Source organism: Dermacentor albipictus, chromosome 3 (genome assembly GCF_038994185.2).
Source record: "Dermacentor albipictus isolate Rhodes 1998 colony chromosome 3, USDA_Dalb.pri_finalv2, whole genome shotgun sequence".
Taxonomy (NCBI): domain Eukaryota; kingdom Metazoa; phylum Arthropoda; class Arachnida; order Ixodida; family Ixodidae; genus Dermacentor; species Dermacentor albipictus.
This window is the reverse complement of record NC_091823.1, coordinates 146,738,580-146,762,685: the sequence shown is the minus strand read 5'-3', so window position 1 is coordinate 146,762,685 and position 24,106 is coordinate 146,738,580. Positions and strand designations below refer to the sequence as shown.

General features: G+C 46.1%; 1 long non-coding RNA gene across 1 annotated transcript in view; it reads left to right on the top strand.

The window, feature by feature from the left end:
• The window catches only part of LOC139057612 (uncharacterized), a 62,900-nt gene continuing 38,794 nt past the window's right edge, over window positions 1-24,106 (top strand). The window contains exon 1 of the long non-coding RNA XR_011512938.1: window positions 1-113. This is a non-coding gene — a long non-coding RNA (uncharacterized lncRNA). The remainder of the gene's footprint in view (window positions 114-24,106) is intronic.

Here is a 24,106-nt window from a genome sequence, read left to right as displayed (position 1 = left end):
CTACGATGGCGTGTTGTCGGCGTGATGCGTCCGTGGCTTGATGCCACGCGTGTTTTTGTGCAGGAGTGTGCAGGAGTGACCGCATGTGCTTTTGTTGTAGTGCAGCGGGAAAGGTGAGTCGTGGTTGCGCGCGCATTTCTATTTAGCCCGCGCAGCCTGCGTGAACTCAAAATGAGTGAGGTGCACAAGAAAATGCTAAGTGACGAAACAACCGGCACATTTTTTCCTCTTGTTGATGGTTTCGCCGCGCTAATGAATATAAAGCACGCCGACTATGCAAGCTCGCAGCTGCGTAACAGGCTATGGCAACAGATCGCTCTCGAAATGGCTCAGCGCCATGCAGAATCAGCGCCTTACTCTGTCGGTGTGTATTATTTGCTATAACTTCATTTTATAGATAATGACGTGCTGCGTAACCAAAAAATAAAGAAAGAGAGAGGGCAGGGCATTATGTCATTTCTGCGTCAGCCCTGTCTCTCTTTTTTTCTTTTGTGGTCAGCAGCATGTTACCAATTCAATATGAACCGTGTAGCCGAAACATTTACATCATTTTTGGGAATGCTCTTCTAGATTTGTACCATTATGTTTTCTTCATCTGATTGAACCTCTCCAGAGTTTCTAAATCGGTTTTCGCGAACAAATGCCGCACCTTCAGGAATTTTCACCCAGAGAAAAAGCGATGTTGGTAGTATAGGAGATTATATTTACAACATATATACAAAAAGAGTCTGAGTAGTTAATATGGCTGACCACCAACAACCCACAGCAGTCAGCGTCCCGCGATCTTCTTCTTCCTCTCTTCGTTCATCCTTCCGTAACACGTCCCCCGGGTTTTGAAGCGAAGAACTGTGAGCCAAGTATGGCGTCAGCCGCGAAACGTGCACGACGTCGCAGGACTTCATAAGGCCCTATGTAGCGAGAGAGAAGCTTTTGGGAGAGGCAGACCCGACGACATGGTGACCAAAGCAGCACCCAAGCACCTGGGGCGAACTGAGCATCGCGATGGCACCGGTAGTAACGCTCTTTTTGCAGATGCTGCGAGGCTAATAAGCGAGATCGGGCGACTTTACGCGCCATGTGAGCGCGATCGTTGACTTCGCGAGTGTAATCAGTGACAACGCGAGGCAAAGAAAGTAGGATGGTGTCAAAGTGGGGTAGCGATCATACAAAAGATAAAAGGGTGAATATCCTGCGGTGTCATGTGGGAACGAGTTATACGCGAATGACACGCAGGCCAGCGTGGCGTCCCAGTCGCGGGGATCGTTGGAAGCATATATCGACAGCACCTCTGTGAGTTTTCGGTTTGGACGTTCCGTAAGACCGTTCGTTTGTAGGTGGTAGGCGATGGACAGCCTGTGGTCAGTGCCACAAGAGTGGAGGAGGTCGTTCACAACTCGAGACAAGAACGAGCGGCCGCGGCCTGTAAGTAACTGTCGAGGTGCACCGCGCTGAAGAATGACGTCGCGAAGGAGAAAATCGGTGACGTCTATTGCGCAACAAGTCGGACACGCCTTTGTTATCGCGTAGCGCGTCCCGTAATGAGTAGAGACGGCGATCCATTTATTGCCTCTATAGTCGTCGTCGGAAAAGGGCTAAGCAGGTCAAGGCCTACGCGAAAGAATGGTTCAGAGGGAACTTCAATAGGATAGAGTCGGTCGACAGGCGGCAGGGGAGGTTTCTTCCGGCGCTGACACAATTCGCAAGTTGCGATGTAGCCACGCACAGAGCGGTAAAGACACGGCCAGAACCCTGCCGTGGTACGCGGTCGTATACGTACGCAAAACTCCAAGGTGTCCCGCCGGCGGTGCATCATAAAGTCGTTCGAGAACGACGGATCGCAGATGACAAGGAAGCACAAAGAGCCACTCGGGGCCGTCAGGGTTGATTGTTACGGCGGTAAAAGATGCCGTTGTGCAACACGAACATGTGGCACGTGCCATCAGAGCTGCCACGTTGAACTCTGGCAATGATGAATTGTAAGGATGCGATCGCGTTGTTGTTCAGCGCGCATGTCGGTCATGTCAGTCAAAGCCATCACACAGGTTACCGGATCATGCGCAACAGGATCAGGGGGGCCCACGGGGTGACGCGAGAAGCAGTCAGCGTCTTTGTGCAGACCTCCACACTTATAGTTGACAAAGAATGAAAATTCCTGGAGCCGCAAAGGCCAGCGACCAAGCCGTCCTGTGGGGTCCCGCAGGGAAGACAGCCAGCAGAGGGCGTGGTGGTCTGTAATGACCGAAAACGTGGGGCCGTACAAATATGACAAGAACTTGGTGACAGCCCAAACTAAAGCTAAGAACTCCCACTTGGTGATGGAGTAATTTCTCTCAGCAAGTGAGAGCAGGCGGCTGGTGTAAGCTATCACGCACTCGGTACTGTTGGGCGAGAACTGCGCCGATGCCATGGCCGCTTGCGCCAGTGTAGACTTCGGTTGGTGCAGATAGATCAAGGTGGGCAAGTATGGGAGGAGTGGTCAGAAACCCGATGACAGCGGCGAACACGTAAGCTTGCTCTGGGCCCCTTGAGAATGGCGTCTTCTTCTTTAGATCTGTCAAAGGCGGATCAACGTCGGCGAAGTTTTGACAAAATGGTGAAAGTAAGAACACAGGCCGACGAAGCAGCGCACGTCAGAAGCAGAACGTGACTCAGGGTAACTGCGCACGGCGCGAACTTTTTCGGGATCTGGTTGGACACTAGATGCGTCAACGAGGTGTCCCAACACGGTAATCTGACGGCGCCTGAATTGACACTTCGTGGAGTTTAGTTTAAGGCCGGCTTTTCGCAAGACCTCAAGAATGGCAGCGAGTCGGGTAAAGTGGCTGCCGAACGCGAGAGAAAAAATAACCTCATCAAGGTAACAAAGAAAGGTGGTCCATTTGTAGCCTCGCATAAGAGAGTCCAGGAAGTTCAAATGTCGCAGGAGCATTGCATAGGCCAAAGGGTATGGCTTTGAACTGGGAAAAGCCATTCGGCGTGATGAAAGATGTCGTCTAGCGGTGCATTTCTTCAATAGAAATCTGCCAGTAGCCGGATCGAAGATCGATGGGCGAGAAGAATTTAGCTCCTTGCAAGGAGTCCAAGGCGTCATAGATGCGTGGTAGTGGGAAGACGTCTTTTTGCGTGATATTGTTTAAGTGGTGATAATCGACGCAAAAACATCAGGTACCATTTTTATTTTTCACAAGGCGACAGGCGAAGCCCAAGGGCTGCCTGATGGCTCGATGACCCTTTTGGGGATCATTTTGTCCACTTATGATTGGATGACTCGACTTTCAGCATGCGATAACCGATAGGGACGCCGACGAATATGATTTGTGTCCGCAGTGTTTATGCGGGGGTGCGCAACAGATGTTTGGCCTAAAGGTCTGTCACCGAAATCAAAGGTGTCTCTGTACGATTCAAGCAGGTGACGTATGTCCGTGGCCTGTAAAAAGCTGAGGTCCGGTGCAATCATTTTCGAGAAGTCATCCGTTAAGAAACCAGTGCTGTGAGCTGCAATGTGTGCTAATAAGCCACTTTCGGCATTCAGACTCTCAATGTCAAATTCGGAACAAGTACTAACGCTGGCCAAGAACATCCCTGCCGGAATCACTTGAGGGCACAGGCTGAAATTTAGAAGCGGTAGAACGATGTCGTTATTAGTCACTGTGACCAACATACGCGGAACAGCAACTTTCCTGTTCGAAAGCACGTCGATGATGGGGCGAAGCACATATTCACCGTCAGGAACCTGTGGCTGGGTGGTCTAAGTGACGTAAGTAACTGCCTCGGGTAACAGACGCACAGCTAGAAGCGAGCAGAGGCGCTGTGGGGGGGTACTCGGCGCATCGGCGAGTTGAGGCAGTTCCAACTGAAGAACGCCGGTCACGCATTCGATTAGAGCAGAATGAGTGGATAAGCAGCGTAATCCAAGGATAACGTCGTGAGGACAGTTGTCGATCACAGCAAAAAGAACAGAAGTAGGGCGGCCGAATATAATGGAACGCGCAGCACACATTCCAAGAACAACCAGCACGCCGCTGTCGGCCACACGAAGCACTCGGGCAGCTGCTGGGGTGAGGATCTTCTTTAAACGTCTACGTAGGCTAGCACTCATCACAGATACGTTGGCTCCAGTGTCGACGAGTGCTTGGACAGATACGCCGTCTATTTTAATGTCTATTACACTTCTCCTTGTGGGCGCAGACAGAGTATTTGCTGCGGAAGTCGGCGATGCAGCGCCACCTCCAAGGGCTGCATTTAGTTTTCCGAAAAAGTGCGACCAAGCGCCACAGGGTACGAACGGCGACGTGGCTACGGTGAACGGGAAGGTGGGCGACGTGTTTGCGGTGAACGAGACTGGTGTGCGCGTGGTGATGGTGAGCGGCGGTACCGCGTGTTCCTAGCAGAGTTGTCCGCGCTGTTAGAATCGGCGGTAGGCGAAACATTGCCCGTATTTCCATCAAAATCGCTCAGGTTGGTGGGCGCGCGAGGTGTTGACGGCCGCGAGTTGCGACAGTATCGGCGACATGACCAATGCGGCGACAGGTGAAACATATAGGCTGGTCGTCCGCAGTTCTCAACTCAGTCGTGTCCCGATAACGCTGAGAGAAGCATCGGGGTGGAGCGAAAATAGTAGAAAGCGTTCGTTATCTCTGGGATTAGCGACAGCGCTCGCACAATGTAAACCAACGTTTTCGAGTTCCTGGCGAACGATTGCTTGTACAAGAATAACTGAAAATGTGGTAGCATCAAGGCTACGCGAACAGAAAGCTGCGGGAGCCATCGCATCCAGTTCACGTCTAACAATTCGCACCACATCCTCTGATGGCGACGAATGCTGCTGTGCGGGTTGATCTTCAAATGCCCAGATTGCCGCAGTATTGGGAAGTCTGGCGAGTGGTTCCAAGATGCCTCGGCTTTTGGCGTGCTCGAATTCTCACCACTCTTAAATGATTGCATCAACTGTAGAGCAACTCTTGAACATCAGCAATTTAAACGCGTCGTCAGCAATGCCCTTAAGCACGTGCCCGACCTTCTGAGCTTCTGTCATGTCATTATCGGGTTTACGACAAAGTGCCAGCACATCCTGGATGTATGAGAAATAGGCGTCCGGGGGGAATTGGGCACTGGAGGCCAGTTCCTGCTTTCCGTCAATTTTACGGCTGGCTGGTTTGCCAAACAAGTCTGTCAAGTTCTCTTTGCATTTGTCCCATCCAGTTAGCTCCACTTCCTGGTTTTCATACCACATCTTTGTCGTCCCTCTTAGGTGGAACAACAGGTTAGCTAGCGTAAGCGTAGAGTTCCATCTGTTGATTCCACTCACGCGTTCGTACATGGCCACCCACTCGTCAACGTCGGCGCCATCGGTCCCGCAGAAAGTTCCAGGATCGTTGGGTTGCACGACGACAACCGAAGGTGACAGCGACGAAGCTGGCGACGGTGACGTAGAAGGCGGCAAGGACGTTGATCCCACGTGCTCACCGTCATTCATGGTGCGGACGGTGACGCGACGTCCACTGCGTAGTTTCGTTTCCAGCCGTGGTACCCCGCACCTTTCACATATATGTAACGCGGATGTTCAGAGTATAGAATATTATATTTACAATATATATACCAAAACTTCGAGAACGCTTAAGCTTCGCCTTCAAAAGTGGACGCGTTAGCGTTATCGCACCCCGTTCGCACCAGCCACTCATTCGCACGGCATGCTCTTGAGTCATACAAAGACGAAACGTGCGCCAGAGCAAGCGGAAGGAACTAAAGAGCTTGGTGTCTCGGAGAGAGAAACGATCTACGAGAGCCAAACATCGTGATCGGCACGGACAGCCGGGCCGGGACGCGCTATAAAGGCAGACGTGATCGTGGGTCTGACGCCTCGATCCTCTATCTCGCTTGGGAGCACCACGCAGACGCATGACTCCTCGCCAGCAGTACGGCACACTTCGCAGAGAAAGCTATCGCGCCAGACGCACTACGGCGCAGCGATCACGTCAGAGGCGTGCCGCATCGGACGCTGCACCTAGGAATCGCGCTGTGAGCGGAAAGAGGAGCCTTGTCGCCTAAACACGAGGATTCATGTGACGCACGCTGGAAGTTCGAAGGAGAGAGAACGAGAAAACTTATTAAACGCAAGGGTATTGGGGCATCCTCGCACCGGTCCCCGCACGACCCCAATGCGCTCAAACGAGACGAAGGGGAGGAGCGGGCGAGTGGCGCGCCACATGTTCGGACAGCGCCGTACATTGTGAGAAGGGGGTCTTCTGTGTTTGCCGCAAGAGGGCTCTACATGCGCGCCAAGCGCAAAAGAAATGTAGCGGTAACGTACTTAGCTACGCGTTTAACTGCGACTTCTGTAATTTACATGCTACTATACCAATATACACCGCAGTATAACTTTCTATGGCACGCTTCTAAGGCAATGCCGCATTCACTAGAGGCGCTTTTCTCCCGCTTGGAAGCGTCGAACTCATGGCTGAGTGGTAGCGTCTCCGTCTCACATTCCGGAGACCCTGATTTGATTCCCACCCCGCCCATCTTGTAAGTTGTTTTTATTTATGAAGTGACTTCCGCCATTTTCGCTCATGGCCAATGCCGCCGACGCCGAATACACCGGCTTTTCTGCGACACGAGCTCCTTAACGCTGTCGCGATATAATGAGTCTGAGTAGTTAAGATGGCTGACCACCAACAACCCGCAGCAGCCAGCGCCTCGCGATCTTCTTCTTCCTCTCTTCGTTCACACTTCCGTGACAATATAAAGGACCGGCCACATGCGGCGATTGATCCGGAAATGGAAGCGAGCCAGTGCGTCACATCCTAAGTCTGGCTCCGGTGGCATGAACGTATACATCGGAAAAGAAATTACTATAGAAAGGAGTGCCCCGTGACAATTTTGAAAGTTCTATAAAGGAAAGGCGCGTGAGAAACAGGCCGTTGTTCCGTAATAGGCAAGCGGTAATTGCTAGCCACCAAGCATATGGAGGGTGTATAGGGGAGGGTGTGTAGGGCGGGTGGCCGTTCTTGACCGCTACGAGGTCGTCACTGAAAGCTACCACGAGCCAAACGATGCCTTAGCTTCTGCAATATAGGAGGGCCTACTTCCCATCGTGCCGATAGACACTGAAGGGAGGGAAGAGTGCATGCAGAGGAGGCCGGCTTGCGTTCGCTATTATTGGCCAATTAGGTACCCGTGTAGAGAAGCAAGGCAGCAGGCAACCATAGAAAATGTCCGACAACACAAAATTTAATAAGTAGGCTAGAGAGAAGTGCGTATAAGTATCTTCCGTTTGCGTTACTTTGTGTAAACGGTTCCGTCATTGGCATTTCCTTCGGCATATATGTATGTTTAATGTTCGTGTAAGCAAACAGGACTTCTTCAGGACCAGTAGGAATAGGGCGGGTGCGTACCCGGCGTCTCCACCAGTCTATCGCGAGAGGAAAAGGCAAGCAGCCAGTTCCAAGCGAACGGCCGTTTACTGTGCGTTTCTTCAGCAGGCCCCATGCACAGTTCTGCATCCTCGGCTTCTAGCATAACTAGCGTGTGCCAATATAGAGGAAGCGGTAGATACTTGCGTATAATAGCAATCTGCGGAGCACTCAAAGTAACTGGATAACGCGTAAGCGTTTTCTATCTTACAGAAGAGTAGATTACGAAAGCGGCTGAAAGTTTTAAGAGCATTTTGCGCTCATTAAGAGGTAATGCGCGGAATAATTGATATTATGTGAAAGAAATATTTGTCGCTAGAAGCACTCACACAACAAGGAAAGTGAAAGTGTCTGTCGTAGTAGTTCTGCGGAAAACCGCAAGTAGGAGAGAAGTAATGAATAAAGGGCGAAATCAGACATCCACCCGTTCATAGCAATTGCTACAAAGGAAACCCATACGAGTTCCTCGAGAGAAAAGCCTCATAGTTGAAGAAAAAATCATCCTGGTCCGGTTCTCGAACCCGGGACCACCGCCTTTCCGGGGCAGCCGCTCTACCATCTGAACTATCCAGGCGGCTAGCAGATGGCAGGGCGAAGTCAAATTTGCCGACAACACGAAGAAAAGGCAAGAGTTTGTCGTAGTAGTTCTGCGGAAACCTGCAAGGTGGAGAGAAGTAATGAATAAAGGGGGAAATCTGACATCCACCCGTAGAACTGCTACGACAAACTCTTGCCTTTGCTTCGTGTTGTCGACGAATTCGACTTCGCCCTGCCATCTGCTAGCCGCCTGGTTACCTCAGATGGTAGAGCGGCTGCCCCGGAAAGGTGGTGGTCCCGGGTTCGAGTCCCGGACCAGGACAAATTTTTCTTCAACTATGAGGCTTTTCTTTCGCCGAACTCGCATGGGTTTCCTTTGTAGCAATTGCTACGAACGGGTGGATATCTGATTTTCCCCTTTATTCAACAGGAAAGTGTGTTGACGCCGGCACAAGCACGACTGGAAGGGTTACAGCATGCAAGAATAAGATGAATTTCTGTGTCGTTGTGAGGCACTTCGGATTAGAATGAATGGCTGTCTAGCTAAGTCATTTAGACAACATTTAGAAACAGAATCTAGACTATTGCTGGAAAATGCAGTGGCCTTTGATGCGATCTCATAACAAGGAGGAGCTGCATTTGAACATGAAAATTTGCCTCTGTGTTCACAACAGTTCATTTCGTTGTAACACGCTGCTACAGCAACGCTTATCTTACACAAAACATTCGGAACCTTCTAATATCCGTGTAAATTACGTAAACTGCATTACGTGACGGCCTCAGCTCTTCGATTTGTCGGTTAATTCGGTTTGGCTGTGCCATACGCTCGTCTCCCTGTTCGATGATATGCTAGAATAACTGCACAAGAAAGAAAGCGGAGCGAGCCATTACCAATCATTGGTAAACTGCTTTTCAACTGTGAAGATCAGTTTTCGTATAGACTGCATCATAACGGTTATTTATAATATTATTACAATATGATCAAGCGATGCTCAAGAAACGAGCCGCCGTGAGAACGACGATTAAGTTGGTCGGTGCGCTTGGCACGGGCGACTGCGGTTCCCAGTAATAATTAGTATACTGTGAGGCACCGTGGCGTCATACCTTATTGGAATGTCGGGCAGAGGAGTGACGAGGTACTCGCCATCAGGAACTGGTGGGAAAGACAACAGCTCAATGTAGGCTATTGGCTTTGGCTGCAGGCGAAGAAAGCCGGTGGAACGTGAGCGGCAGTGGGGTGCGTCAGAAGGTTCTGCGAGCATCGGCAACTCTAGGCGAAGGGTACTGGAAGAGCAGTCAATAAGAGCAGAATGTGCGGAGAGAAAATCGAGGCCGAGAATGAGGTCGCGGGGGCAATGAGAAATTCCGGTGAAGAGGACAGGAGTGTGGCGGCCGGCGATGCTGACGCATGCCGTACACATGCCGATGATAGGCACAGTACCGCCATCCGCAACGCGGACGACGCGTGCTGACGCTGGGGTAAGGAGCTTGTGCAATTGTCGTCGGAAGGCAGCACTCACAATTGAAAGATGTGCTCGTGTATCGATAAGTGCCGTGACAGGATAGCCGTCAACGTCAACATCAAGAAGGTTTCGGTTTGTAGGTAACGTGAGCAGAGGATTTGAGAGCAGGGTCGACAACGCAGCTTGACCTCCAGAAGCTGCAGTGCCTAGTTTTCCGGTTGACGCTTTTTACAGGCTATTTACACTGGAGCCAGGCAGCCAGGCCGACACTCGCTCGCGCCAAGGGCACAGACCAACTTCATCGTCGTTCTCGCGGCGGCTCGTTTCTTGAAGATCGCTTGATCATATCGTAATACTACCGCCCCCCCCCCCCCCCCCGCCCGGCGGCGTAATACTACCCCCCGGCAACAATATTATGCTATTGTGAGGGAAGGAGGAGGAGGAGCTGCATTGCGAGTTTTCTGTCATGGAACTCGATATTTCATTCAACTTGAGTTTTTCACTTGAACTCATTTGGATAAACACGATAATTGCACGATTCTGAGGAACTGTAGTTGATTCAGGGTTTTATGTTACTAATGAAGAGTGTGAGACATATCATAATTTAGTGCAAATAAATTTATGTGGATATGGGAGTTTAGAGCGTCCATAAATTGACTGGCGAATGCAGACAGGGAGGCCCCCATGACTCAAGGGCTGTCTTATGACTACTCGTAATCTGATGAGTCATATAAACGAGCCGCTACACGCCACATTGTATTCTTATCGTTTTCTTGTCACAAATAATATAAGCTTTACCTCTTTCCACTGACATATAACATTTGCAAAATATTCACTTATGGGGTTCATTTTACTTGAGCTGTCGTTCTTATACACGGGAATTTCGCAGTCCGAATAATGGAGCCACAGCCATCATAACTTTGCTTTGAAGGCGCGTTTTAGTTTTACGGAGAAGTTTCGCTGAGCATTCTGAAAAAAAATATATTTCCAGACATTAGGATTCTTATTAATGTTTGTTTTCTTTTTTAGCCCAATGTTGTTTGGAGACTGGTTACCGATGATTTATTCCTCAAGCTTGCGTCTGGCCACAGCAACCTTCTGAACGAAGTCTGGAACTTCCAGGGCACGCTTACATTATATTGCGAATTGTGTTCGAAATAATATCCAATTTTAGCTGCAAGGCGTACACAGGAGCTCAGTTAAAGATAACTAATTATCGAGGCTTCTCGTTAGGTATTCACTGCAGTAGGAACTTGTCAAATACAACATGTTACCTAACGTAGTTGGTTTTCAAGCAGCCACGAACTGGTCTTCCAGCGTTTTCACCGCCCATGGATTTCTCTTCGTTTTCCTTACTCGCACTTTATGTTCCCTGAGTATATAAACATCTTGGAAAATATTGCCGCTACAACTTTTATGTAACGCATTTTGTCAGTTTACTGGAACAGCTAATTTGCCCCGCACTTCTGTTTACTTTTGCTTCTTTTTCACCCAATGGTGCAACATCGAATGAATCAATAACAAGAGGAAGCGCTTATTAGCATCGTGAAATATTGAAAGCAAAAATAAAACTACCTATAAAAAAATTATTTGTGCTTCGGTCGTGGGTAGGGCTTTCGTCAGAATACAGTCGGTGGTGTCAGATAAATATTGATAAGCGCTCGTAAGTCAAGAAATATACCGAATCTACAAGCGAAGTCAGTACTAGTCCAATAACGTCACATTTATTACAGACTGGAGCGGATTGTTTAGTTCAGCTGTGCGTCACTCGCAGGACACTTATAGGGACGTATCTGTCGGAGAAAGGAGAGATAAAACAGCTCTTATGTTCACACTGCACTTCAAAGGCACTGCATTATTGCCCTAGCTGCAAGGAGAGTGCGAACATTAGATCAAATGTAGCAGTAGTGCGAAATTGCCAGTGCATTATTGCCCGTGCCTATGTGCTGGTGACGCGGAGGGATCAATGTTCTGGAAAGAAGGAAAACATTTACATTGAGCGAGCTGATTGGTGCCTTGTGTATGACTTCTGAAGATACCGCATATGTGGGCGAAACAGCAGCTACCTTCTTAACAGCGGCGATAAGGCGCCAGCACATCGTCCACGTTTTACCACTCTACTTTTCTTTCTTGCATAGTGATTCCATCCTGCCTCACTGTCATTGTTTGATAACGTACTTATATTGCCGGCTTCTGATATAAATTAGTTGAACGTTTTCGCCAGTATGTGTTCTTCATTTCGGTATGCTCTATCTTTCCTTCAGTAAAAGTACAGGGGCTTTGGTCAGGGGAATAATAAACAGCAAAATAATTTAAAGGAAGCCCTGTCACAGCTTACTGGTTAAGAGTGAAAATGCAAAGGAGAAATTAATACAATGAGCATGAATATATAGTCTTGCTGAAGTTGTGGTAGCAAAAGGTGAAAAAGCCAATAAATATAACACAGAATATAAAAAAAGATCGCCACTACAATTTAACTCAAGTTGAGAGTAAACTATTGTGAGATATAAGTAAAAACTGACCTGTGTGAAAAAAAAATAAAAAATAGGGTTTTACGATAAGTTTAGCTCTCTTCCGAATAGGTATAACACCACAAAAGCTAAGGGCTGCTTTTATTTCCTTCTCAATATTATAATAAACAGGTTCGAGAGCTGCCTTTGAAACTTTTCTGACTGGTGGTTGCAGTGCAGCGAACTTCAGGATGGGATGCAATCCTGTATATTTTCTGGATCTGTGAGAACGAAAGTGTGACAGTAAATACTTTATACTGTAAAAGCTGTACATTTTGTAAATACTCTAAATTCTTTGAAGTTTTTACCTGGCAAGTTGAAGTGCGCATGATTGGATTTGGAAATTTCTTGGCTGTTTCCGTGCCTTGCCTGTTTATTCCACCATTGATTGACTTATGCTAAGCATATATACGCCTGTGTCAGTGTCACCAGTATGGCGGTTAGCACGCCTGCCTTCGTTTGACAGAACGAGCATTCCAGCATATTGCCGCGATAAAGAAAAACACTTGCTATGAGATGCAGTAATAAGAATGATTTATTATCGTGCGTAAGTCACATCATTGTTCTTTAAAGTGCCGATACATCTCATCGTCCTTATTGCACTACAGACGCGGCAGTTGCATTCCACAGGAAAAAAAAAGCAGCGTACCGATGCGTAACATCTTTACAGAAAACATGATAACGTAAGTCACTTGTATAGGTACGATTTCATGTCACCACATGCACCCTTTTGGGTGGGTATTCTGGGACCGCGTGCAACTTTCACCATTTGGCACTACCTCATATTTCACGTCGTTCAGGCATTGGGCCACTATGTATGGTGTAAAACACAACCTTTCCTTACAAAAAAATATTTCACTAGTTATTGAAATATTTTGGTCAATGCCAATAAATGCCATCGAACGTTCATTGTGGCGTTGTTGAAACACCTCTGAGGAAGACGTTGACAAGTGTTAATGGGCCCATGATATTTTGTATAAAACCATTCAGACACTTCCCTTTGAAAAATCATTGATCTGTTGAAAACATGTTTAATGTAAATGGTGAGGCTCCATTGAAGCATTGTTGATGTGTTGCATGTCGGTATTGAAAACTTATCGAAACATTTTTCAAATGCGTTGCGTGTGAAGAGGGAAAGCCCGTCGCAATATTGTTGGAGCTTTATTTAACGTCAACATTGAAAGGATGTTGAAAGTCGATTGAATCACGCCCGCAATGTTTCTTGACTGATGTTTAAAACGGCACTTTTATTACAATTCTGTTCAGCTATGTTATGTCACACATCATTAGCTTTGCCATCATGTTGATATAGTCCTTGCATGTGAAACGACACGGGCAAACTTAAATACGGGTGCATCTCTATGGCAGGCGTGGGTCGCCTTAGGCTTAAAAGCATGCTGCTCTCTAATAAACCTATAAACCTGTGATAAGCCTGGAATAAACCATATTGCAAAGCTGCCAGTACAATCGTTATGCCAGTTTTTCAATTGGCACAATATAGCGAAATGAATGCTCCTTCTCAAAATGAACAATTTAAAATTGATGCAGACTAAAACCATGTTTCTAAATGTTTACTTGTCACCAAACCTTTGTGTAAATGTACAACCATTTGCAGCTTGAGAACAACAGAAGCTTCCTAAAAGGTTTTGTAAAGTACAAACTACCTATAGCTTGACACCATAACAAGGTTTAATACTGTCAGATGTAAAGTCTGCGTGGCCCTGAAGTAAAATATTTTGTCTATTTTAATAAATAGCAAAACATATAACAAGCAATTAAATTATATGCAAGTAGAACTGCGTCATAGCAGACAAAAACACTCAAGAAAGGTACTTGATTTATTTATTAGGTAGCCAGTGACAGTAACCAAGACACGACTCGCACAAGCACATGGCAAACACTGATACATTAGGTGGTGATATATAAGTTTTGGTGAATTAAAAGAAAATCGGCTGTTGCAGATAACATAATTCCAGTCCTTGAGCGGAATTAGGGAGGCACACGTTTCTTGCATGAGAAATTAAAATACATCTTCAAGAGAAAAACGAAAATCCATTATCTACTTTTTTTAATTACTTGATGGCGCCTATTCCAATTTACGAATTGTTGCCACGGAATTTGCCACACACATGCATTGAAGGAATTTATAGAATGACACCAGTTTCTAAATATACGCCACAATACTGGCCATGGAAATTCACTCTTGTTGCACTTATTCAAAATGACAAAAAAAAACATTTTGTTGCATTGAAACACAAAAGCAACTGGAATGCCCCTGTCTTTTCTAGCATATTTTGGAAATATTTCGAAAATGCTGTCATTCTGTAAGATAAATTCCATGAATACGTCTTGAATTTTTACCGGATAAAGCTTGTAAACTACAATATGTGCCGCAAAGCAATTATTTCGGTGAATTACTAACTTTGTGTTTATTAGTGGAATAGTGTAGGTTTTTCAATTTCTTGGACTGATAATGTCTACCTCTATGAATAATCAGCTGAGGAACAACAATTTGCTATCTGCCACAGGCGATAATTAAAAATGCCGCAGAACTATAAAATGATCACCCCGTATAATCCTCCTATTTAATTTTTGAATGGTGTGTGCCAATTTTGCTAAATATGGTCGACCTCGGAAACAACATGGAAATTTCAATAAGTGAATCCGTAGTAGCAGTTTATTGCGCTACTTTGCTTGTCGCAAGAACCATTCGTGTTTCCTGCTATGATTACTAGACTGAAAGGAATAGAAAGCTGGGCGAGTTGGTATTGATTCGAAGGCCACTAAGCAAGGGTGAACTGCAAACAAAGGCGAAAGAAGACGCCGACACAAGGGCTGACTTTCAACTGGCAAGCATAATAAATGAACGACTTCGTATACACTTGAACAGCGCATGCGCCTGCAAGCAGTGAACAATTCATGACAGGCATTCGTGGTTAGGTCAGGTGATACCAAACAACAATAAATTAAGAAAAATCAAAACCAGCGTACTGCTCGGCTACCAACTATTTTCGTCTTTTAAAAGGAAAATTTATTTTTCTTGGAGGGCCATTTAAGGCTGACAATCTGGTCCTGTTTTCTGTATGCTAAATAACTCAGAAATTTCGTGCGTCCATTGGTATGGATGGCGAAAAAGACATTCGGCCCGAGTAGCCTTTGCAGAAGCCCGCTGTGAAGGCAATGCATTTTCAAGTGTGAAAAGCAAACAATGCCTTTAAGCGCACTTCCATGCTCCCCGAAGTGCACCTTTGCATACCGCATTGATCGTCCCACGTAGACTGGACCACACGTGAGGGGGACGCTGCACACTACCCCAGAGGCACAGAACACACACAAATTAGTGTGTGTTCAGATATACAGGGCAGATATCTTTTGCACTTGTGCCTTTTCCACGAAGCTAGTTAAGGGTAGTAAACAGCATCCCTTCACGTGTGGCCCAGTATAGGTGGCACAATCAGGGTTATGTGCAAACGTGCACGTCAAGGAGCACCCAAATGCGCTAAAGGCACTGGTTTCTCTTCTTACTTGGCAGTGCGTTGCAGGGATTACGGCTGCACCGCAGATTTCGCTCGCACCGAGACTCATTTTCGCCATCCAGACTAATTGACGCGTCAGATTTGTGATGCCTATAGAATGCAAATGGCCACAATTAGTACATGACCGGGGTAGTTGGATAAGTATGGGAGAGGCCTTTGCCCTGCAGTAGGCGTAACCAGGCTGATGATGATATAATACCTAAAGCAGGACCACATTGTATTATTCGGCTGTGAATAGCCCACAAGAAAGGTAAATTTCCTTTTTAGACCACGCAAGTCTTTGATAGCCGATCAGCACGCTGGTTTTCGATCCTTGTTAATTCATTACTTTAGTATTGTTGTATAACCTGATCTGACCATGAATACTTATCGCGAATTATTCAGTGCTTTACGCGCAAATGCACTGTTCAAGTTAATACTGATTCATTTATTCAATAAATTTTCCAGTTGAAAGTGTAGTGTCTACGTATTTCTTAGTCTTCGTTTTTAGTGCAATGTGGGTTAATTGGCATGGATTACTGTATTTCTTATTGTTGCGTACCAAGCGAGTTATTTATTTTAAATGCTTCAAATTGTTATTCGAAAAATTGTGAATACTAGTGAACTTCTCGAAGACATTAAATAATTATTCCTCGAATGAGTTCCATTTCAGTTTTGTTTAGTGCCACAAGAAAACATAGAATGAATGAATTCCCAAAAAATCTAGTTTCATGCATATATGAATGGCACATCATTGCCATTACTCGACAGATTTTGCGGTGCCCTAAATTCAAGTTAACTGATACCTTTCATTTTTGCTCATGTATCGGGATAGCAAAAAAACATTTACCTGAACTTAATTAAATCACAGTTTTAAATCCGTAAGCAGTTCCATCGTTACCAAACGAGAAAACTATCCGTCCGTCCCTCCTTAGCCTAAGATGATTGCTCTCAAGATAGAGGCGTCCAACTGTGCGAGAAGACGACGAAGAACGCGCGAGTAGTGGCATGAAAATTTGGGGGTGGACCAACATGATATTTGGGGGTGCGCAACTTGAAATTGGAGTTGAGCCAACTTGAAATGAATTTGCTAATCAGCCGACCTAAATTTGCGGCTGGGCCAACTTGAAATTTGGGAGTGAACATACTTGAGATATTGGGGTGGCTAAATGCACAAGTGAGCGCTGCTGAGCGCCCTTCGAGTTTTGATCACCTCGCGTGCAAGCGAGTGCATTGAGACGCTTGGAATTGTTTTCATCGGGCCTTACCGAGACGCAGTGGGAAAGCAGGCGAGAGCTTGAGGGAGCAAGGAACGCGCGCATAACTCATGCTTGCGCGAGCGGCAGTGAAGATGACATGGCTTCGCGGCCATGCACTCTCCCATCACTCCACTCCTCATGCGCTACCGCGGCAGCTGCTCGATTTTGAGCGCTCTGCTCCGTCGATGCGCGCTAGTGGCCGGAGTTCCGGTTCAATTGGTACGATTGCACTGAAGGGGTTGGAAGCGCCGAGAAAAATCTGTCAGCTGTTTACTAAACCCTAAACATTGTTTGCCACCGGAATGGCCATGGCAATATGTGCATACGTGCAATTTCCAGAATTTCAGAAATTTTCTATTAACGAGAACCACTCCAACAATGCCATTGATTCACTTGCAGACATATGCATGAAACAAAATTTTCTGAAACTTTTTCTTAGTAACTTGAAATGGTGTGGCACCATGGAACAATTTTTTTTCACAAAACTGGGCTGTATGACATGAAAAACACAAGATAACTAAAACACAAAACAGTAAACGTAGTAAACAAACACTATATTTGGCAGAACTAGGTAAAACCTTAAGAACTGGTAAGAACTAGGCACAACACTGGCATTCTGATTTCAGTCACCAATGACTGGCCGTTACGGAGACCAGTATAACTAACATAACTCAAATTAACATAAAATTTGAAGAGTTACAAAAACACAACGTTTGTTCGCTCGTTTCAGAAATTTGAATTGGACTCTATAGGAGACTAACGTAACAAACATTATTGAATTTGGTATAAAAATATCGACACTTAGAAAAGCAAACTTGGTTCTTGGTTTCAGATGAACAACTTGGGCTCTTCAGGAGACCAAGAATAATAGCATGCTAACATCCTAGTATTCTTAAAATTGCCAAGTTTCTGTCACTGCATAGTACCTTATGAAGCGCTTAATAAAAGCACAAATGAAGCACCAAACCAGTTCCTTTTCCAGATGCATAGGATTCTTCAGTAAGCGTGAATGATTGTTGCGTAGCCTGTAAAGTGCGGCTACCTAAGCGAACCTGCCTACCTACCTACCTACCTACCTAAGCGACGCCACCTGCACAAGTTCTGATGTTTTATTTCGATACTAAGCCCGCAAAGGTTATAATTTACCGTACTATTGCTCCAATTTTATGTTTAATTGGTCTTTGGAAATATTTGAATACTATTGAAAGATATTCCAGGGGAAAGGATTCCTGGAATAAGGGACCCTCCCCCCTCGATTAACCAGTCTCTGTTTGAAATAAAGGTTCATTGATTGATTCATCAATTAAAAAATATTTACATTTACGAATAGCGGCTTTGTATTCGAAAACCGTATCAAATGGGACACTATTTAGTTCGTTATTTGAAAGTGTCGAGTATTCGCAAACCGAAAAAATATATGAAACCTAAATTGCGAGAAATATTTCCCCCCAAAATGTGACCCTCAACCAATTAAACAAGGACAACTTGAGAGCCCATTCATCTTTTTGATCAATTTGAACCCATAGGCTACTTGAATAATGGTTCATAATAACCCTGTAAACTGGCAAGCGCTCGCTTGAAGCAAGAAAGCAGGAGACACTTCCAACGATTTCTGAATGGGGCAGTGGACATGTCCCATGGTCTCTAAGAAGCTTTAGACTGTAGATGTCAAGGGCCTATTCAGTGCTCCTCAATTTATTTAACATATGCCAGGAAAAACCACATAATGTTTTTTTTACCATATCTTACAATACAAACTGACAAAGTGCATCTTGACAAATAGATTAGGCGCTTAGAATGAATAAGCGTTCATTGCAGCTAGGAATGTTGGCATTGATGCCAAAGTAAGTACACCTTGTAGCGAAGCTTCCATAGAAACTCATACGTTCAAAACATGGTGGTTCAGCGGCACTTCAAAGGGGCTTAGTGCCATCTGTGTGGCGAGGGAATACTTCCGGCTGAAGAAAAGTAATGTGACGCCATGTCTTCTAAAACAGAAGCGACGCCACTTTGATGTCAAAAGCAAGAAATTTGTTTTGACAGCCTGCCATTAGAACTGTATGCTTAAATGCCCGCCATTCGACTTGATGGGCGTTTCGAGCTTCCAGCACAGGAAGCGATGCAGCAAAGGGTGAGGCGTACGGGTGTCAAAATTGCAGCCTCGCACACAACATACTTTTTTTGGAGGGCGACGAAAGCTTTGGGTGTAGAGTGCTCGTCCTATCGCCCGTCGCGAAGCCGGTCAGCCAGCACTGCGCCACGAAAATTGCTAAACTTAATGGTTATATGGCGATCGTAACTCGCTACTTTTGACTGAACAGGTTGAGCAATGATGAAACCACACGTGCCATCATATTCAGAAAAACGTTGACAAAGGTTGACAATTCAAGAGCTAGATTGCATTTCAAATGACTTCGTCAACACCCTCTCTTATGGTTGGCGCTGAAAAAAGGTATTTATTTCAAGGAATGAGTAAAATAGCGTTGTCTTTTTTCGTCACGCGTAAATTAAATTGGTTAGGTGTTCTATTTTTGTTGAATGAATCAAACTATACCTTGTATTAAATTAAAAAAAATTCCCAATAGTCGTTCCTTCCTCGCATAGTAGCTCCATATTCTCTGCTTCCATAACCACCCTTGCTGACGTCGGTTTCATATTGTTCTGACCCAATTTTCGCCGAAGATTCCCGATCTATTGGGAACGACCTTAGTGATGCTGACAACTATATCCCCATTGTCGCTTTGATCGAAACAACCAAACAAAAAACCCGCCGTAATTGCTTATTGGGTCTGACGTTCGGCTGCTAAGTACGAAGTCGCAGTATCGAACCTAAGCCACGGCGGCTGCATTTCGATAAGGACCTAATGCGAAAACACCCAAGTACTTAGATTTCATCATCATCAGCAGCAGCAGCCGCTGCCTGGTTACGCCCACTGCAGGGAAAAGGCCTCTCCCATACTTCTCCAACTACCCCGGTCCTGTGCTAATGGTGGCCATTTTGTCCCTGCAAACTTCTTAATCTCATCCGCCCACCTAAATTTCTGCCGTCCTCTGATACGCTACCCTTCTTTTGAAATCCAGTTCGTAACCCGTAATGACCATCGGTTATCTTCCCTCCTCATTACATGTCCTGCCCATGCCTATTTATTTTTTTAATTTTAACAAAGATGTCATTACCTCGCGTTTGTTCCCTCACCCAATCTGCTCTTTTCTTATCCCTTAATGTTACACCTATCATTCTTTTTCCCATAGCTCCTTGCGTCGTGAATTTAAGGAGAACCCTTTTAGTAAGCCTCCAGGTTTCTGCCCCGTACGTGAGTACTGGTAAAACGCAGCTGTCATACACTTTTCTCTTGGGGGATAATGGAAACCTACTGTTCATGATCTGAGAATGCCTGGCAAACACACCCGAAGCCATTCTTATTCTTCCGATTATTTCAGTCTCATGATCCGGGTCAGCGGTCACTACCTGTCCTAAGTAGATGTATTCCTTTACCACTTCCAGTGCCCCGCCACCTATCGTAAACTGCTGTTCTCTTCCGAGATTGTTAAACATTAACTTACTTTTCTGCAGATTAATTTTGATTAATTTTGCTGCTGGTTTGCTTCTCCAGGTCACCTAGCATGCATTGAAATTGGTCCCCTTAGTTACTTAGATTTACGTGCTTGTTAAAAATCCCCAGGTGGCCCAAATTTCCGGAGTCCGCCACTACAGCCAGCCCTTCAATCTTATCGTAGTTTTGGCACTGTTATAATCGACCTCTCAGTGTGGGAAACATTTCATCAGGTGCTCCCATGTCGAGATTATTCGCCTGTTCCTCGAAAAAGCGTCACCTATCTCCACCTTGAGCAGACGCAAAGGCGAGGGCCCAAGAGGAGAAGACACAAAGGGGAGGAGGTCCTCGGCTTAACAACGTAACAAAGGCACTGACACTTCCACGAACTCCCCAAGTTTTGCAAGGCATTGACTACCAAGAGACCACGAGGGGTATTTAAGGCCGTCGTGGCTCCCGCGTATGGCAGAACCGCTCGAGATTCGTAGAGAGTCATAACTATGTAGCAGTGAAGCTAGGGCATTCTTTTCTACTTTTTTTTCACCACTGCAATGCCCACCTGCGTCGTCGTTTCTTTATTCCTGCGGTGAAGGCGCATCTACCCGGTCCAGATTGTATCAGCTGGTTGGCAGCAAAGGGTATTCCACCGTTTATACTGGCCGAAGCAGATTGGTGAGCACTTGACTTTCTTTTAGAATTTGCCATCCTTTAGCTCGCCTGTTTTCTAATACGACAAATTAGTTTATGTACGTGCACGGCCATGTTGAAGCTTCCTCACATCACATGAAAGTTAGAACATTTTCGTTCGGGATTAACCATGGATAAAAGTGAACGGAGAAAGCCAGAGTTATAACTTTGTCAAGAGGCAGGAAGTGACGTCTGGACAAGTCATAGAAAGCCGCAGCTTATTAAGGGGATTGAGAAGTGCAGAGCTCATGGGGACGAAATTTCAGGAGCATGGGAAGAGAGGGAGAAACGAACTGAGAAAGCTGAACAAACCACTGCAGAAGAAAGACAGAATGCTGAGAAAGCTGAACCAAACGAAAATGAAGCTGCAGAAGAATGGAACGAAAGGAACATAGAACTCATGAACTAAAGCTGAAAGAACTAGACGTGCAAGGGGATCTGGCCAGGCAATCAGCAAATAACTTCTCGACAAATGAGATACGTTCAGGTGATGCAGAAGTGAGAATAATGGATCTCATGCCGTTGTACAATGTGAACGATGACATGGGATTGTTTCTCGGTACATTTGAACTAACCTGTTAGAAAAACAAGTTGGCACTAGATAGTTGGCTGCAACAAATTCTGTCAACTTTTGCTGGGGAAGCGAGCGAAATAATTGCAAAGCTAACGATAGGCTACACATATGACTATCAGAAAGTAAAATCTGTGTTACTAAGACAATGTCGGCTCTCAGGGGAGGCTTTCCGCCGTCGATTTCGGGAGACAGCCAGATCACCGGGCATGTCGCTTGAAGATTTCACTTACAAGCTGAAATCCAGTTTAATTGATTGGCTAAAAGAAGAAAGTGCGTTCGATTGTCACGACAAGGTTGTGGAGCTAATCTCCAGGGAGTAGTTCTATGGATCCTTTAGCGAGAAGGTGCACCTGTGGATTCACGGAAGGTAGGGCGAAAAAGGCTTGAAACTTGCTGCAGCTCTTCGAGATGAATTCGCCACACGTCGCGAATCCCGAAAAACGCGCCTCAGGCCGTTCACCAAATTGAGCAAAGAGGAAAACAGGCGCCCCTTCACCGCGATGAAGCTGGAGGTCGTACAAAAGGCATGCAGTCCGATGATTCAGGAGAGAAAATCACCACAGTAAAATAAAAAAAAACAGAAAAAGTGTTTGAGACTAGAAAACCAGGGGTCTGTTTCTGTTGCCAGGAGCCTGGATACCATGCGATCGACTGTTTGAATCCTAGAACTGTGTTTTCTTTCGTGAATGGCAATGATGGCAATTTGGCCCTCTTCTAATTCTACCTTCGCAGCCTGTATGAAATGCCATCTCAGATACTTAGAGACTCAGCTACGGCAATGGACGTTGTCGACTCTGCCTTTGTGAAACCTATGTATATCACCAGGGAATATGCGTGGATCCGGCAGGTGGTCGAAAAGAATGCTGTTTGCTTGCCCACACCCAGCGTGAAGACTGAAGAGCCGTTTGGACTATTGCTGACTGAAGCGGCAGTATCGCCAAATCTGTCAGAATGTTATTTTACTTAGCTTGAAAGCACTTGGAAATACTGCTGAAGAAAAAGGGCCTGAGTTTTGGCCTCCATACAGTCCAAGTCCTCATGCGTTGGTCCTGCCAGCAATTCCAAGATGAAAGAGGCACTCTGCTGAAGAGTCTGCAAAACAAGGACCTCCCGCATGCGCGCCTGCAGCGCCTTATATTTCCCGAGGGCCCGCAAAGGCACTTCCCGTCTCCTCATCGAATTCTTAAGAGAGACTGGTTTGATGGACATATGGTGAAACCCTTCAGCAGTATTGTGCGAGACGCTCGGGCGGAGCAATTGCCGGCCTTGATCGCCAGGCTAAGCCCGCCTGTTGCTACAATTCACCACCGCCACCACCACCACCGAGGCTCCAGAGATCGCGGTGGAGATAAATAACGGCAACGAAGCCAAAAATATTCGTCGTGACGTAGACAGTCAGGAATCACATCCCATAGCTAGTGAAACTAGTGGAAATGCTCTAGCGAGGATGCATCCGGCTCAGTGAGAGTCTCTGAGGATAGGTTAACATGCTGTTTTTAGCGCGAAAAACTCGAAAAAAAGAAGACTGTGAGAGGCGAAAGGAAAGACGAATACCACAGCAAGGGCTAACAGAGGAATCGGAGACTAATTCGGCACTGACACATTTGGAAAGCTACATATATTTGCTGATGTTGGTTAAAGAAAGCATCCCGGCAGAAGAAGAAAGCAATTACAGAAGAGTACGCATTTGGGCAGGTTGGCTCAGGATTGCGAGTAGCAAACAGCGCTAAAGAACTGGACGAAGAGAGTCATTCCCGATGGCAGAATATTGTAGCACGCAGTTGCAATCACAGGCTACTTGAAGTCTTTATGTTATGCTAATCGCAAGGTCTTAAAGTCCGAAATGTGAATGCGAAAATGAAATGGGAAAGGATGTATGGCGCTTGCCTAGAAGACCATTGACGCCGCTAAGGTGAAGGGCTTCTTTTTGCCCTGTTCTGTCCAAAGAGAGTCCCATGAGCTCCTGCTCTGTGAACACGTGGTGGAGTAAGACTTGAAAACTCGTTTGGTCCAACTTGGCAGGCCATTTTAAGCTGTTCCAGGAACACCTCGTCGATGAGTACTCCTCCAACCTATGTGAACCTGCAAATGTAACTATAGGTTAGCAAGAAATGAGAAGAGAGGGGGTTAACCGAGGGTCCCGATTTTTATTAGTCATATTCTTACGTAGGGAGACGCAGACGAAAAGCTATGTACAAATATATTTACAAGGAAAATACGCTGCGCTTGGCCAAGAGGCAACAGCCCACGCAAGCTTCTAACCGTCGTCGTCGTCTTCACACTGCTGGCCTTTCGTGATCGCACATATTGTGCCGTAGCACTACCCCCGGCTGCAAAAGCGCCATCCCGGAGCGACTAAAGCTCGGACTCGGAAGCAGTGTAGTAGGCCTTGAGCCTACTGACGTGTACGACATCACTAGATGACACAGCAGAGGACGAGGTTGAGCCCACAGGAGCAATTTCGTAAGTCACAGGCGTCACCTGGCGCAGCACGCGGTAGGGCCTTGTGTATCGCGAAAGAAGCTTCTCTGAAAGTCCGACGTGACGAGAGGGCGACCACAGGAGCACGAGCGCACCAGGTGAAAACTGTACGTCACG